Below are 15133 nucleotides of genomic sequence, written 5' to 3'. Positions count from 1 at the left end.
ATGCTATTTGAGGGTCGTCCGCGTAGTAAAAAGCAAATGATCCGATGATTTAAATTTTCCGTCTAAGACTAGAATTTATCTTAGATTCACCACCTGATATTAAAACCTTTGCCGACGGTTACATATGCAGTGCGGACGTTTCTAATCGCTAGCTAGCTGTTTAACTGACTAGCGAATTCAACTCCCCGTCTGCGACACATTCAGCGTAAGCAGCCGGCAATCTCCCGGAGTTAAACAACTCTGCTCTATGATGCATTAGGTGCAGGAGACGGCAAAACTATAACACCTGACGTGCACCAGCCGGGATGGGATAGGATGTGCGCCGTGATAAAATCTTATCGACGATTTTAGACGACAAATATATGGGATTATCACGTAAAATCGATAAAAAGCTTACCGCGGCGCGCATCCTAGGCCTATAGGAAATGAATTTATAGTACATAGTAGGGCTCTTTGTATTTTTGTCCCAACACAAGTCATTCAATTTTCCGACCGCGATCTTGCAAATGCTCTACTGTCGTTCTACTGTAAACCAGTGTTTAGCGCTAAATTGTATTTAACTTCTTCTTCCTCCCCTTATCCCATTACGCGGGATCGCGATATTTCAAACATGCTATTTAATTCTGTCTCGAACATCTTGCTCGTGGAGTCCCAATACTTTTATCACCTTTTGGACATTCGTCATCCAGGTGGTTTGAGGTCTTTCTCTTCCTCTCTTCTTCGTGATTAAATATTATCAAACAACTTTTTTGTATTTAGGCTATTTTAAATAACTTAGTGGACCTATCTCTATTAAACAAATTACAATTTATACATATAACAAACATCCCAAAGATTCATGCGTAATTAAATCTAAATTGCAAAGCTTCTCAGCAACGCCCTGAAAGTCTACTTAACCGCTTTTTAATCAATGAGTAGAGAAACTAGAACTAGAAGAAAATTACTTACTATAGATTAAACGTTAGCGTCTGCATAAATTGCTATTAGCGAGTTACGAGAACGTTAGCGACGGAAACGCAGCGAATCAATGGGCCCTCGAGGAAAACTAAGGTTGATTAAAAATGGTTTCGCTTTTGCTAAGATCCCACATCACTTGCGAGGTGATGTGAAATATGCGTTGTTAATTTAATTACATCAACGTGTATTCTACATTTAGGTAAGTAGGTATATTTGTAACAAAATAAAAAACAAAAGAAATACGAATTTTATGGACTTACACACTTTTTGTGTTTCAGCTACTAAAAATAAAAGAGAAACTATTAAAAAGTTTAGTTTTCGTGGATAAACGGGAGCGGCGCTTTATTTCTTAGCTAGGGGCTGTAGACTCGTAGCACACTCGTAGCATCGCGCCGGTGCTACGAGTGTGCTACGAGTGTGCTACGAAATATTTGGCGTAGACGGATCTCGCACTACAATAATATGCTATTAGTACGATATGTTATGCAGTTTTTTTAAGTTGACCGACAGTAAGTACTGTTGCTAACTGCATTTAAACTTACCACAATATGATATTAGGCATTAAGTGTTAAGTTTATTGTTCAAAATTAATAGGTTCAGAAACTGGCGTAATTGAAGACTCATCACTACGTGAAGTTATGAGAAGATATTTATTTCAACTTGAAGTGCCAGAAAAAATACAATGCATTAAAAATATACACACCACAATAAAAATGTTACAATAGAAATGTTTTGTAGAACGAAATTTTAGTTATCAAAATAAAGCGAAAAACTCTACTATAATTAGAATCAACATTGATTTACTTTAGAGAACTCCTAAATCAATGAGAAAATGTAAGCACAGGTAAGCACCTAATATTATCGTTCAGCTACGTAATTGCTCGTAGTCCGTAGCCCGTAGCCCGTAGCTACGAGCACAATAGAGATTTCCCGTAGCGTGGCCGCGTCACCTGTCGCCTTCCCACGAATATCAATTTGCGCCATTTTAATCGTTTTTCATCACCACTAGGTTCCACGGGGAATTTAATTGTTAAAATGCCAAATTAAACGAACAGAGCCCACTTTTACTAATCTATGCAATGAATTTTAGCACCATGATAATGATCCTTGCTCGTAATCCGACAGTTCTTTCAGGAGGCTTATAGGTAAGCTTGATTGATGTTTTCTAATAACGCGCTTTTGTTTACGGGGTTTCAGTTTTTAAAAGGGGTGTGCCTACTTGATAAGGATATTTGTACTCGTACAGTCGTGAGTAATTAGAAACTAAGTTGCACATTAGCATCTATCACAACTACTTAAAATGCCACATTGTTTAGTTCAATAAACTTGTATTTCAAATGGTTTAACGAAAAATAACGCGACGTAAGCTGTATTTTTATGCAAAAAAGATGCTGAGCTTAGAAAAGAAAACAGAAGTTGACAGGAATGCTTTTATAAATGTGTTTATGGAACTTCGTAAAGGTCATCAATAATTTATTCACATTTATTTAAAACCACCGAAATGTCACCATTAAAATTTTATTATTATTCTGAAACAATTATGCAAATCAGAACTCTTTGTTAAGCTTTTGATTTAGGCATTATTATGAAGTATAATTACAACATAAAGTTTATGAGCATGAAATGTATTTTAATACTTAAATATTTATTGCGAAAACGAACGTTGCTGCTGTTTATTCATAGAACTTTTATGTGAAGAGCGTGACGCGTGGCCGAGGCGCAGCTCAGTCCATTGTTGCCGCCCCGGAGCGGCTACGTAGGTAATAACATCCACACTCACGCCCAGTACCTCCATTTGTACACAGACAACTCCGAAAGTAAGACACAGTCTAGGTTTTCAAAGCGTACGACGTATACGGCGATCGAACCGTAAAATGCTACGAGAAAGTCTAAATCCTTCTTAACCTCATGACTGTGTTAGAAGGAGAAGCGCGGTGGGTTTGTTCACCCCGGCGTCGCGAGATCTCGGGGGTGGTCGGGGAGATTCGGGAGGCTGCGTCGCAGAGCGCGCGCGCGTGCCCGGCCGCTTCGTCATTGCGACGGAGGCTGTCGTGTGTCGGCGCTGGCCCGCGCGAGCGCTCGTCCCGCACCGCTCCGCTCCGCTCCGCCGCGACGCGCGCCACCTGAGCCGGATCCGCGCGAACACGCCCTCGTGCTGAGCCCCGGTTGCCGCCAACCGAGTGACCCCGCCGCTGACGCCGGAGCGGCCCCGCGCAGTGCTAGTGCCTCTTAGCTCAGTGACAACCTTCCCGGGACCGGCGATTCTGGCGCGATGTAAAGAAGCCGCGACCGTGAATCCATGTGTAAGTGGGCGCGCTGCGTATGTCACTACCCCGCATGGCGATTGAAGTTCGCCGGTAACGATTTTCCGCAAGCTAACTGCTCTGGCGAGTGGCATTCGGAATAAAAATGAATGAATTACGAAGCTCCCGCCCGGGAGAGCTGCTGTTGTATTTTAACCTCTACCCGGAGGGGATACGGTCGCGCACGTGCGCTGCCGCTCCGATCAAAATGAATACGCTCAAGTATCTCATCAGCTCAAGAAACAATAAATATTTAAGGGTTAATTAACGTTATTGCCGTTTGGAGAAGCTCGTCGATAATGGTATATTGGAAATGTAACAGGTGTCGACTATGCCCATGCCACTGGGGTTGACATTGAATCACGGATTGTTATAAAAATCAATATGATTTTGCACGCACACGGGGTAGAGCTACGTAAATGTAGTGTTTGGTGTTAAACGCAAACAGTTTCGTTAATGTAAGCGAAAAACGAAATGTGTCACAGCTAAAAGACATTTCAAACTGGTTTCAATCTATTTACAATAACAGATTTTCGGCAAATGATTATCTGTGAAAAATATCCTGAAAATACTCCCATGGACCGATGAGAGACATCTGTTGTAAGAGCCGGGTGAATTGAAATTAATTACAGGGCAAATGTCATTACTTTGTATCGAAATGATAAAATCTGTAATGTAAATACTAATTATTTAGGTAGTTCAGTGAATTATAATAATAAATAACCACTACTAACCTCAATTTTCGTTGATGCATCGTACATCTTTCCACACCACTCCAACTCTTGCGCATTCATGTAATGCACAAACGCATCTACTATGTATTCTACTGCACACAGCTGTGTTGCAGTCATTAGTATGCAATTAAAAGAACACACTTCATTGTTCTCTGCTCATTACTATGTAGCCTGATAAAATGGTTGTGTTGTACTCTTTTGCATTCTCCTTTCTCCTATCAACTTCACTAACGACGGTGCTAATTGTACTTTTGTATTGCGACTCTCAAATGAGTGATTCTCTTTAGTTGTCGCTGTTCACACGCGTATCCCTTCGCTTTGTGTCGTTGTTTTTGTTACCAGCTTTGATGGCCCTTGTCAACCGCTGTATGTGCAATGCCGTGATTGTTGCTTTATATCAACCTTTTTTAATTCACGTTTATCTTGTTTCAATTAAAAGCTGCAGGGAAAAATGGCGAAATACAAAAGGGCAGAAAGGGTTTTTTCCATTTCAGTTTGAGTGACATACAAATATCAAAAAGGCGCCTTACAAATGTATAGGGAATTTCAAAAGGCCATATTATGCAGTTCTAGTTTATACTTTTGAAAACAAATCACATTAGGTACAATAAGAAGTACAGAATTTAACACGTTGACTGTCACGTCGCTCACAAACATAAAGCCCCTTTTTCCACTAATACAATTTTCCTAGAATCTCATGAGTTACCTTAATTTAGTTCCTTGATAGGTGAATACTTAATTCAAGTGAGGGTATTTTCCAGGAAAGTTATCAAAATGCGATAGCTCATATCCTACCTACAAACTTATCGGTTTCAACAAACCGTTTGTTTTTGTTGGGTAATCAAATCCTCGAACCCTTCCCCTCAAGTACATTCTTAGTTAAGTACTGAATTTATTATCCGTTCAAAGAATGGGCACATCAAATAGCTTGTGTTTGCAGATTCTTCAATCAACTAATTTGTAATCGAGTCTTTAGTTGAGTTAAAACTAAGAGCACCCAGCACCTCTGAGACTAGCTTTATGCACCAGTTCCAATATCCTCCAAGAAGTGAGACTCGAACAAGTAACTTCATTAATAATGATTTTTTATGTTGAGATATTATTTATTTTTCTCTTAAGATGTTACTGTTTTGATGGAAATATTTAGAATATTTCATTGTTATTTCCGGCTCTTGATTTAATAAATTCTGCAAATTTTTGAGATGGCTACAAACAATCTTTATGATATGAGTATCAAGTTTACTTGAAAATTTTATCTACTAACAAAAAACTTAAAATTACAATCTAAATTCTATCTCTAAAATTTTGGCAACACATTTCTTCAGAACATTTTCCGGAACAGTGTCTAGTAACTCTATATTTTTTCCAGTATCACTTAAATGATATTTAAAAGTGGTAGATATCTCATTTTTGCTATTTAAAGGGACGAAGGTGTTTATTTGTAAGGCTTCGGGTAAAGGCTACTCATGTTCTCGTATTAGTAAGTACACAATGACTTGTATTTACATGTATGTAAGTGTATAAAAGTAGGTTTCTGTTTCAAGGTTGGAGATGTGTTGAATGAGTAGGATTTTCACACCCACAATAATGTAGAGATTGTCTGATTTATGGAGATCATAGAGCAGCTTTAGATTTTAACGGGTTTTCTAGTTGATTTACGATAATAATTCTTCTTTTAATAATGTTTTCAGCTGTTTATTCTAACAAATTAGAACGTTGCAGCGTTGGTTGATAAAGCCCGTGACAGTTAATTGCCCACAATAGACGTAAACTAAAATAGTGGTGACATTGCTTGGACTATTCATTCAGAATTGCTTCGTTGTCTCAAAATAGATATTTATGAACACAACAAGTTGATTACACTGTAGAGTATTGTACATTTACTAATTGGGTAAGATTCAAAGGTTCGAATTTCGGATCACTTTGGTAATATGAGTGTGGTTGTCACGATCAAATGGCCATGTTTGAACTGACCTCGGTGGTAATGGAATGCCAACAAAGGGAATAACTTAGGTTACATGTCACTTTAAGATTTTGTAGTTTGCGATATGGTGCTGATGATAAGTAATTATTATCTCGTTGATTGCTTAGTCGGATAGTCTGATTCTTAGACACAGGCATTAAGAATACAAACAATAATATTATTAATCCACACCAATAGAGAACACACCACATCAAAAATACACAGTGCATTGCACACTATTAACAATTTTAAAAATAACTCTATCCAGCATTAAAATGAAACAATGTAGTTTTGATTTAGACTTAGAACTTATGTAGGTACATATAGTGGACATGACAGTATAGTAGAGCCTGGATTAGCTCTAGAGACCTTCTCGTATAGTGAGTGAAAACTATTGTAGCAACATGAACAATTGGAAAACACACAATAGAAAAGTCTAGAGCTACTGGCACACGGACGACCCGCTAGAGTTCAAAAACAATTTATTTTAACATGTTTTTTTAAACTAGAGACAATAAGGCAACTGCGATTGTCTGAAATGACGATCAGAAATCAGAAAATTGGACTTATAATCACTTATAGCAATTGAAAAATAAAATCTTCACTTCACTTTAATTGTATAGGTATAGTTTAATTGATTATTTAGGGCATTAAACAAAAGGTGTATTAAAAAGGAGCTTTAAATTTAACCTTAATAAAAAGTAGTAGAGTCTATTCTATAGCCTATCTTCCCGATATCGATTGCACAAAGAGAGTGGTAGAGAAAGAACCGCACAGTTATGTAGATGAGGAGAGCCTTATGAGACGAAATCAAATGAATTCTCTTGGAAAAGGAAATACATTTTTGAAGAAAGCGTCTGCTCCTGCTTTGTTGTCTGTGAGCAATGTTTTAAGCGGTTCTCAGCGCTTTAACACGTTGAGTGCGAAACCAGGTCTATAGACCTTGTGTACGTCTCGCTTACCGTGCGGCTAAGAAAATTATAGTCTTCCTTGTCGTGCGAATGGCATAACTTCAATTGGGTCCGGTGTAGGAAGGTGATGAATATATATTTATGATGTATTCTTAAAATAGAATCCAATGATGTACCTACCTTAATACCAGGTTTTTAGACCTGGTACCGCACGGAAGTAATAAAATGTCTTCACAATGCGAAACCAGGTCGAAGCACCTTGTACCCTGCGCACCTGGTACCGCACCCCACGCTAGCTTCGTGCAGCCAGTGTTGCCTCGCATTCGTAAGAAACGCACATGTCGACATGGCGTCAAGAGAACCAAACAAAATCAAAACTGCAAATTGATTATAATTTAATTTTCTACACGATTTATTGCTAATTTAAATAATGTTTTTCGTGACAAACATTTGAAGTTGTAACTAAATGTTATTAAATAATATGTTTTCTTTAAATATAGCTTATTTAAGTATTTATGCACGTATGTCTTATTTGTAAAATATTTAGACTAAATTATTAAAACATCTTTGTTTGTTACTTTTTTAAATTTTTATTAAAACTTAATTTAAACTATCGATATTTGTATTTCACATCCCTAGAATACCCACCAGACTTCCCTACTTCAGTGCGGCACAGGGTGCATAAGCCTTGTATTTTGAATATAGCTATAATTTTTATACTAAACAAGTTATTCACGAACGCCTTCAGGTGTATGTCAATAAATGCATTATTATTAATATTCAAAGAAAAAAACCACAATATCTGTTAACATGAAGCCAAAAATAAAATTAATATATCTTAAATATTACAAGGTCTTTAAGCCTTGTGCCGCCACAATGTAAGTTTTAATACCAGGTTTACTGACCTTGTACCGAAGGAATGGAAAGTATTAGAAAGTTACTGCCGCAGCAAAGGTGTTAAGTTGCTATATATAAACATATATTTTAATTTTCCGTGTCAGCTGTATGTTGCGATAAGCACGTGGGCTTAACGGCTTTATTTGTAGAACTAACATTAGAATAACTTAGTCACAGATGCAAGCATTTAAGTGCCTACTTAAACTCTGATATTGTGAGTTGTTTGTGTACAGTACATAATTACATATTGTACTTAGTATACAGGGTGACAGGGAAACTCGACCTATTCCTTAAAGGGGATTATACTAGACCTAGAGGTACAAAATAAGTCGAGAGAACCAGGGGTCAAAACTGGATGGTCCTCGTATGTATACCAACATATATGTATATCTGAAGAAGAAAAAAGTAAGGGAGATAACAATTTATTTTCAATGGGTTTATAATGACTAATATTATCAGTTTTGTAGAGCTACTATACTTATGTGTGCTAATTTTTCGTGCAGAATATTTTCCTAGTAAACTCATTTTCGTGTCTCCATTTTTTGCATGAATTTAAACGATCCCTACTTGAATTTTTCATCAGAGAGCGACTCGTTTGCGTCATATTGTTCCGAACTTGGATTTGAAAATTAAGACTTGCAATTGAATTTGCCTTTTTTAGAGATGAGAAGGGGAAGATTATTAGGTAAAAGAAATGGCTTAAATTCAGCCAACCGAAAGAAGACGAGCCAATTTAAATATTACTCTACTTTGGTGTTTTTGTTTCTTGGGCATTGTGTTTTAAGATATTAATAATCCATTTTAGAGACATTATCAGGAGTATCTTAATGGGTTATCCAATGAGATACTCCTGCCCAGTGTAGTAATAGGCATAAGAATTTGTTAGATACAGATTCACTGTTGTTTCGAATAACATGTTTGAATGCAATAAATGTAGAGTCTACAATTACCACTAGCTGACACATTAATAGTTATGTCATTATGTGTCGCTTCTGGTTATGTCTTCATATCTCGCTTTCAATAAAAGATACAGCGTATTGGGTTCACTTATAGAGTGCAACTTCTAATTTATCAAGTCCTAGACAAAGAGGTCACAGTTGACAGAGACTAAATAAGTGTAGTCGTTTATTAACTCTACGTAGACGAAGCGATACCTAGTCTAAATATTATTTATGAATTTATTAAGTTTAAAATACAAACATAGGACTCAGTTCGAAAAAGAATTCCAGATTTCAATCCCAATGGAAAGCATACCTTTTATACTGTCCAGTTGAAACCTGCGCCGCGAAAGTTTAGCATTGTACATTTTTGGACGGGACAAAATTTGTGGTTCGGCTTTGATGATGCCATGAAAATGCCGAAAATCCTTTTGGCTGGACGATATTGTTCCTCACTAACTGACCCGATTCATGTGGTCGTGTAAAATATTTTTTATTTGCAAATTCTTTGGCCAGCTTGATGTCATTATTTTATTGTATTTTTTTTCTGCGATGGTACAGATACTATGTAGTTGTTAATTCACTAAAAGCTTCCTTCATGTAAACTTAGGACCCCCGTTCCATCCTTTCGAAAATCCTATCGAAGGCTTACTTATGTTATAAATAACTAAATTTCATCGCCATTCGTTCAGCAGTTTGTGTCAGTCCGTAATGGTTTCTTTTTTAGACTTCATGAAAAAGTTTAGCTCTGTCAATTCTTGTTAGCAGTCCATAGACAACAAAACAAAAGCATCAATAAGCTATTGACTTATTTTATCACAGTCCACATAAAGCTAACAAAACGATAAACGAATCAAAGAACATTTATGTACTTTACATACGCTTTCACAAACATTCCTTTGAAAGCAAAAGCTGGGCATAAAATAATGAAACAAAAAGAATAGGTAAATAAAGGTGAGTACACAAAGTGCGTAAACGCGGGTTAAACTGAATATAGTTTAGTGGATTGTAGCAAAGCTTTTAGGCAGACTGCAAAGCGCCTCGCCGCTACCCTGAGCTCGTTATATGGAGGTATACAGGGTGTAGGAATAGGGTAACCATACATTTTGCCGCGGACACTGCACGTGGCTTGAGTTTGCAGTAGATATAACAGCGTAAAATAACGAAAAGGATTTTTAGATTCCATTAACTTTTCTTACTGGTATTAGCCTATATTAAATTTTTACCATATCCAAATGCAAGTAATGTTTTTTATTTCCAAATTATCATCATCATCATCATTTCAGCCACAGAACGTCCACTGCTGAACATAGGTCTCCCCTAATGATTTTCCATATCGCCCGGTTGGTAGCGGCCTGCATCCAGCGCCTTCCTGCTCCTATTATTTCCAAATGAGGGATGAATATGTATCTCTCCCATAGGCACTTGTATAGTATACCTACTTACGATAATCGCCGTCTAGCCGACTTCATCTTTGAGGGGCGTCACTTTGTGCACAACAAATAGCTAATTTATACTTCTCATAAAAGCTTTTGTTCTCTCCCAAGAAAATAATATTGGAAATTCTCAGTGAAAACTTAAAGGGCGTGAAATAAATGCAAGTCGGAGTAGATATAGATTCGCTTCGCGGTCTGAGAGCAGACAGACACCTAGACATCTTTCCTTTACGCTGAATTGCCAGCAAGATTTTCGTTAAAATAGAAAAGTCTGCAGTTTGAGCATTATCGATGCTGGTATAGTGATTCTTTTGTTATTATTATATTACAAGACTTTATTAGCTTTGGTAAGCTTCTTTTCTCTTTATAACGGAACTCTGTTTATTAAAGTGAATCTGTAAGAATACTATTCTAAACTAAAAAAAAAACAAAAAGCGACTGCATTGGATTGCTTTGTTAGAAGCTTTGTTTAATGTTCTGTTATAAAGGCACTGCCTATTAAATCTAGGTACAAAATGGGGACGTAAATCATAACTATCTCTCTAAGGACATTGCTTATTCTGTATTTTAGTGGTCCGCGAGGAGTAGCTGCATTTATGACTAGCTATTCACGTGCCTCGGTTTAGACGACTAGTTCTAAGCTGTTTGAAACTACCTGGGGGCATTTTGGATTTATGATTATAGAGTTTACAGTTTAGTATGTTTTTGGTATGAGCTTAGTCAACAAATTGCAACTAAAATTGCAGTAGTTAGTAGTGCATTAACTATTGATAAAAACATTTAAATACGAGTAAGCAGAAGTTAAGCTAAACTGTCGTCTAATTGACCGATTCTGATACCTATTATAAGTTCTGTTTGTGTACAACCTGTTTTTCGAGCTACAATATGGAAGAAGATGCAAACATTTTTAAAAATGTATCCCTTCTTCGAGAAAACTTGTACAAAGCAACGGAAAAGGTTGGGTATCTATTTCCGCGTTATCTATACCCGACTCCCGCCTTCTACAAATGGCTGTTGGGGGACATTATAAAATTTAAGGGTTCCGTTATCGGCCCAGGATCCCAAACTGTGCTTTTTCATAAAAAAACCTTAAGTATTCTTAATGGTCGTCTAGATTTATCGCCACAGATAGACAACTTCGTCCATAATCTTACAAAATATATTGCATTTACGAGAAAAACGTAACGCACCCTTGTCCTGCGCCATAAAAGAGATTTATGGTGACCTTACTCACATGTCCAGGGGTAGGCCGGCTATTAATAGGTGCAATGTTGTAAACGTCGGCCTCCGTTCTACATAAACGCGTCATAATGTTTCCTATTGAAGATTCTTCGGAGCGTGCAACCGTCATTATGCCAGCCAGCTCCTAACCTAAATGATACTCTTCGAAAATAGATCTTAAACCCACGGCGATATGTCCCAAATTGAGTTTCAAACAGTCAAGGCATTTTGAATTTTCACGTTCTGGTATTTTAATTCCGGAATACTGTATGTGCGGAAGTGACAAGGAAAATGAAGGCTGCGGCAATAAATTATTCAGTAATTCTTTATGGAGAGACGTGAACGCGAAGAAAAGATATTTCAAAATTTATGAAAAATAAAATGCCTATCTCGGAGTGTTTTTTACTTGATCAAACAAAACGAGTTGATTCTACTGCTCTAATGCAACAACTTTTCCTACAGGAACAACATCAAATTCGATAAAAAAGCATTACACCAATGATAATACACCGTTATTCTTGAAAGGGCAAGAGGCAGTTGAAGTAAAATCTGTGGTAAAAGTAACTTAGCATTTGAGATCGTAGTTTGTTTTACTGCCCACATTCTAATTTCAAAAAAAATGAGGTCGCAATTCTTGTAATCTAAACGTCATTTTACAGCATTCCTTGCAGAGGTCCGTAAAAATATCTCGTTGGTTATAAACGGAGGACGTAAACAGTAAGCTGCAGGACCGCAATAAAACTTTGAGTATCCTTTGTATTGCGAAGCTATTTTTAAAACATTAATATGAATCAATCCACTCCAATTTCATTTATGTTTTCTTTTTATGTTCGTTTGGTTATTTATTGTTTATTTTTGCGAAATAATGAATCAGAAATAAATGTAATTTTTTAATATTGTTTGCTTTATCCGAATATGATGTAATTTAATATTTTAAAGGTGTTTCGGTTTGTATTCATTTAAGTGAAACAATTTTTCATCTGGATTCTTCGTTTGGGTTTGGTTTATTATTGTTACATGAACTTATGAAGAGGCGATTTATTATTACAGTTGTGCAACATACATTATGTAGGTAGGTGCATACGAGTAAGTTCGCTATTTCTTTTCAACATCAGCTGAATTGTTGCCCCGAAGTGGTGGCAGGGCAAGCTATTTTGGGTTGTGTGCTTCCCTGAAAAGAGTCTACATACTAATAAAGAATAAGAATACCTATTTGAATCAACTATAGACTCAAGACTTCGTAATACGAGCCGTCACTCTCACCAGCCGTCACTCATATCCTTGCTCTCTTTAGAAGTCCACTACACTCAAGGGCCGTGAAACGGGTTACCCGCGTCGGTGGGGTTAGGGACATAAATAGATTAGAGGTATCACACTGGCATTGAGCGGGAATAATGGGGAGGGCACATTAGACGCAGCGGCAGAGCACACATATGCACTTCTTACGAGCGCTTCAGGGCACATAGTAGAGCCTTTGTCTGTCTTACGTGAAAACATGGGACTGACTGCATTTGACCTCAAATATGACCATGAGGCGTCCTAAGATATTGTGGCTTCCTTTTGAACGTGGCGCGTTATAAGGATGCCATGTAATACATTTTAGACTAGATTAAGTCCAAGATTCCCAGTGCAAAAATTTTTTAAAATTTTCAGCCTCTTAGCGATTAACTTCAAGTTATTTTTAGTAACATTTAAAAAACCAAATAACAAGATATCATTATGTCCCTCCGTATATCTCGCCCTAAAAGAGACAATAGACTATAGGGTATTCCACTCTGTTTGGCAAAGTACTATAATATGTTCTTTTCATCGTTAAAAGCCACCAAAAAAAATATTTCGGCGAAATAAACCCGCTTTCATGCCATAAAAATACTTCAAAATTTTGAATATATTTATTCCCGCGAAAACAGGCTTCTGCGCTGTCCGCCATGTTTATGACGTCATTTCGGCATGTAAACAAAACTTGACGTAGTAGGTACATATTTTATTTAGTTGTTGTAATTATGTTTAGTTTATAGTTTTCATCTACAAATATTTTCCTTTAGTATTTTCTTAATCTTGTAGTCATAATTTTGGTTAAGACAATGTATGCTAATGTTAGTATCTTTTTTAACAACAGTGTGGGAGCACCTGTATACCTACGTTATGTATATTGTAAACTATTATTTTATCTGTTAATGAACACCACTGATAGCAACTGATACTTTGTAAACTAACATTTAGGTATTTTAAGAGTAAAATAAAAGACTTGCTTATTATTTAAAGTACTTTTTTTTATTATATTTGTACAGTTTCATATAAAATGGGAAAAATATTTCTTTTCCAAAATGAAATAACACTGTGGAGCAGTTCTGACACATATATTTGATCATATGCAATCTCTATAATATTTACATTATTGTCATTTTCATGCTTTAAATATTGACAAGAAGTAATTTTTCTTTTTTTAGATTTAATTATAAAATCTTCAACTACACTGTCACCTATATTAGTTTCAGCACTTTTTAGCTTCTTTTTTGTCATTTCTTTCGTTGTCATAATTTTTATTGAAGATCCGACCTTTGATAGTGTCGATTTTTTCCAATAACATTGGACTGAAGTGCATGATGGCTCTTCACTTCTACGATGACACCACATTAAAAACGCTACTGCATGTTTACATCCACCGGCAGACACAGGACAATCATGGCATGTCACCTGTAGCACATCATCTACAATGAGAGTTGCAGAATGTGGTTTGGAACGAACTTTATGTTCCGGACATATTGTACATAAAACTTGGGTCCTTTGTAGTTGCACGTATCCGATAGCATCGTCGCCATACGATTCTCTTGCAGATCTGTGGATAACCAAGTCTTAATTAACATTGGAAAACAAAACATAACCTATAACTTTCCGATATTTTTCTACAAATAAGGTATACCTATATAGCTGTTATTTCATTAAAAACAACATAATAAAGGTAATACTTACAAAGATGTTTATATATTCCGGAATTCGGCAGAACAGAAATCTGGATTACATGCAAAGCAAAGAACTTTGCAACCATCATCGTGTAGATTTTTGGTAAGTTCGTACTATCTGCTTTTACGAAACCGGCTTCCATTTCGTGTTTTTAGTAGTATTTAACTTATTTCGTATGATTTAAATAAATATCAACTGAATAATTTTGACGCATAGAATGCGAATAGAAAATAAAAAGTTGTTGACAGATGACAGCGAATGATTATTGCCATTATGACGTCACAGCATGGCGGCTCGTGTTTTTAGTCACGTGATATACAGATTAAAAATATCAATTTTTAATTTTAACATAATAAATAAATCATGTATATTTACGACATAAAATCAGTATAACTATGTTTATTTCTACATAAAGTTCATTGTGTATTGATTTTCATATTTTTTTATTTACCACCCAGAGTACCCTATAGGATACGCGCCCTTAGAAACTGTCACTCGACGAAGGTTAGTGTGATATGGCTCTAAAGGGGCAACGTAAATAGATCAGGTCACTCCACGCCTAGCGTTATTAATACCAAGTATTGATCGCGGGGAGCCAGCAAAAATGGAACCAGCAGTTATTTTTATTTAAACTAGGTTTTGTCAGGACTGAAAGACCAGGGTCGGACAAGGGTTTTTTGTACATATGTTACGGTCAAAGTGATAAATGTGAAAATTATGAATAATCGCCGGTTATTATGAATAATTACCGCATGATTTGGTAAATGTGATTAATATGAGGTCATTTATGTGTGTATAAAACTAAATAG

Source organism: Ostrinia nubilalis, chromosome 2 (assembly GCF_963855985.1).
Source record: "Ostrinia nubilalis chromosome 2, ilOstNubi1.1, whole genome shotgun sequence".
NCBI classification, from domain to species: domain Eukaryota; kingdom Metazoa; phylum Arthropoda; class Insecta; order Lepidoptera; family Crambidae; genus Ostrinia; species Ostrinia nubilalis.
Note: the sequence above shows the minus strand (reverse complement) of the source record.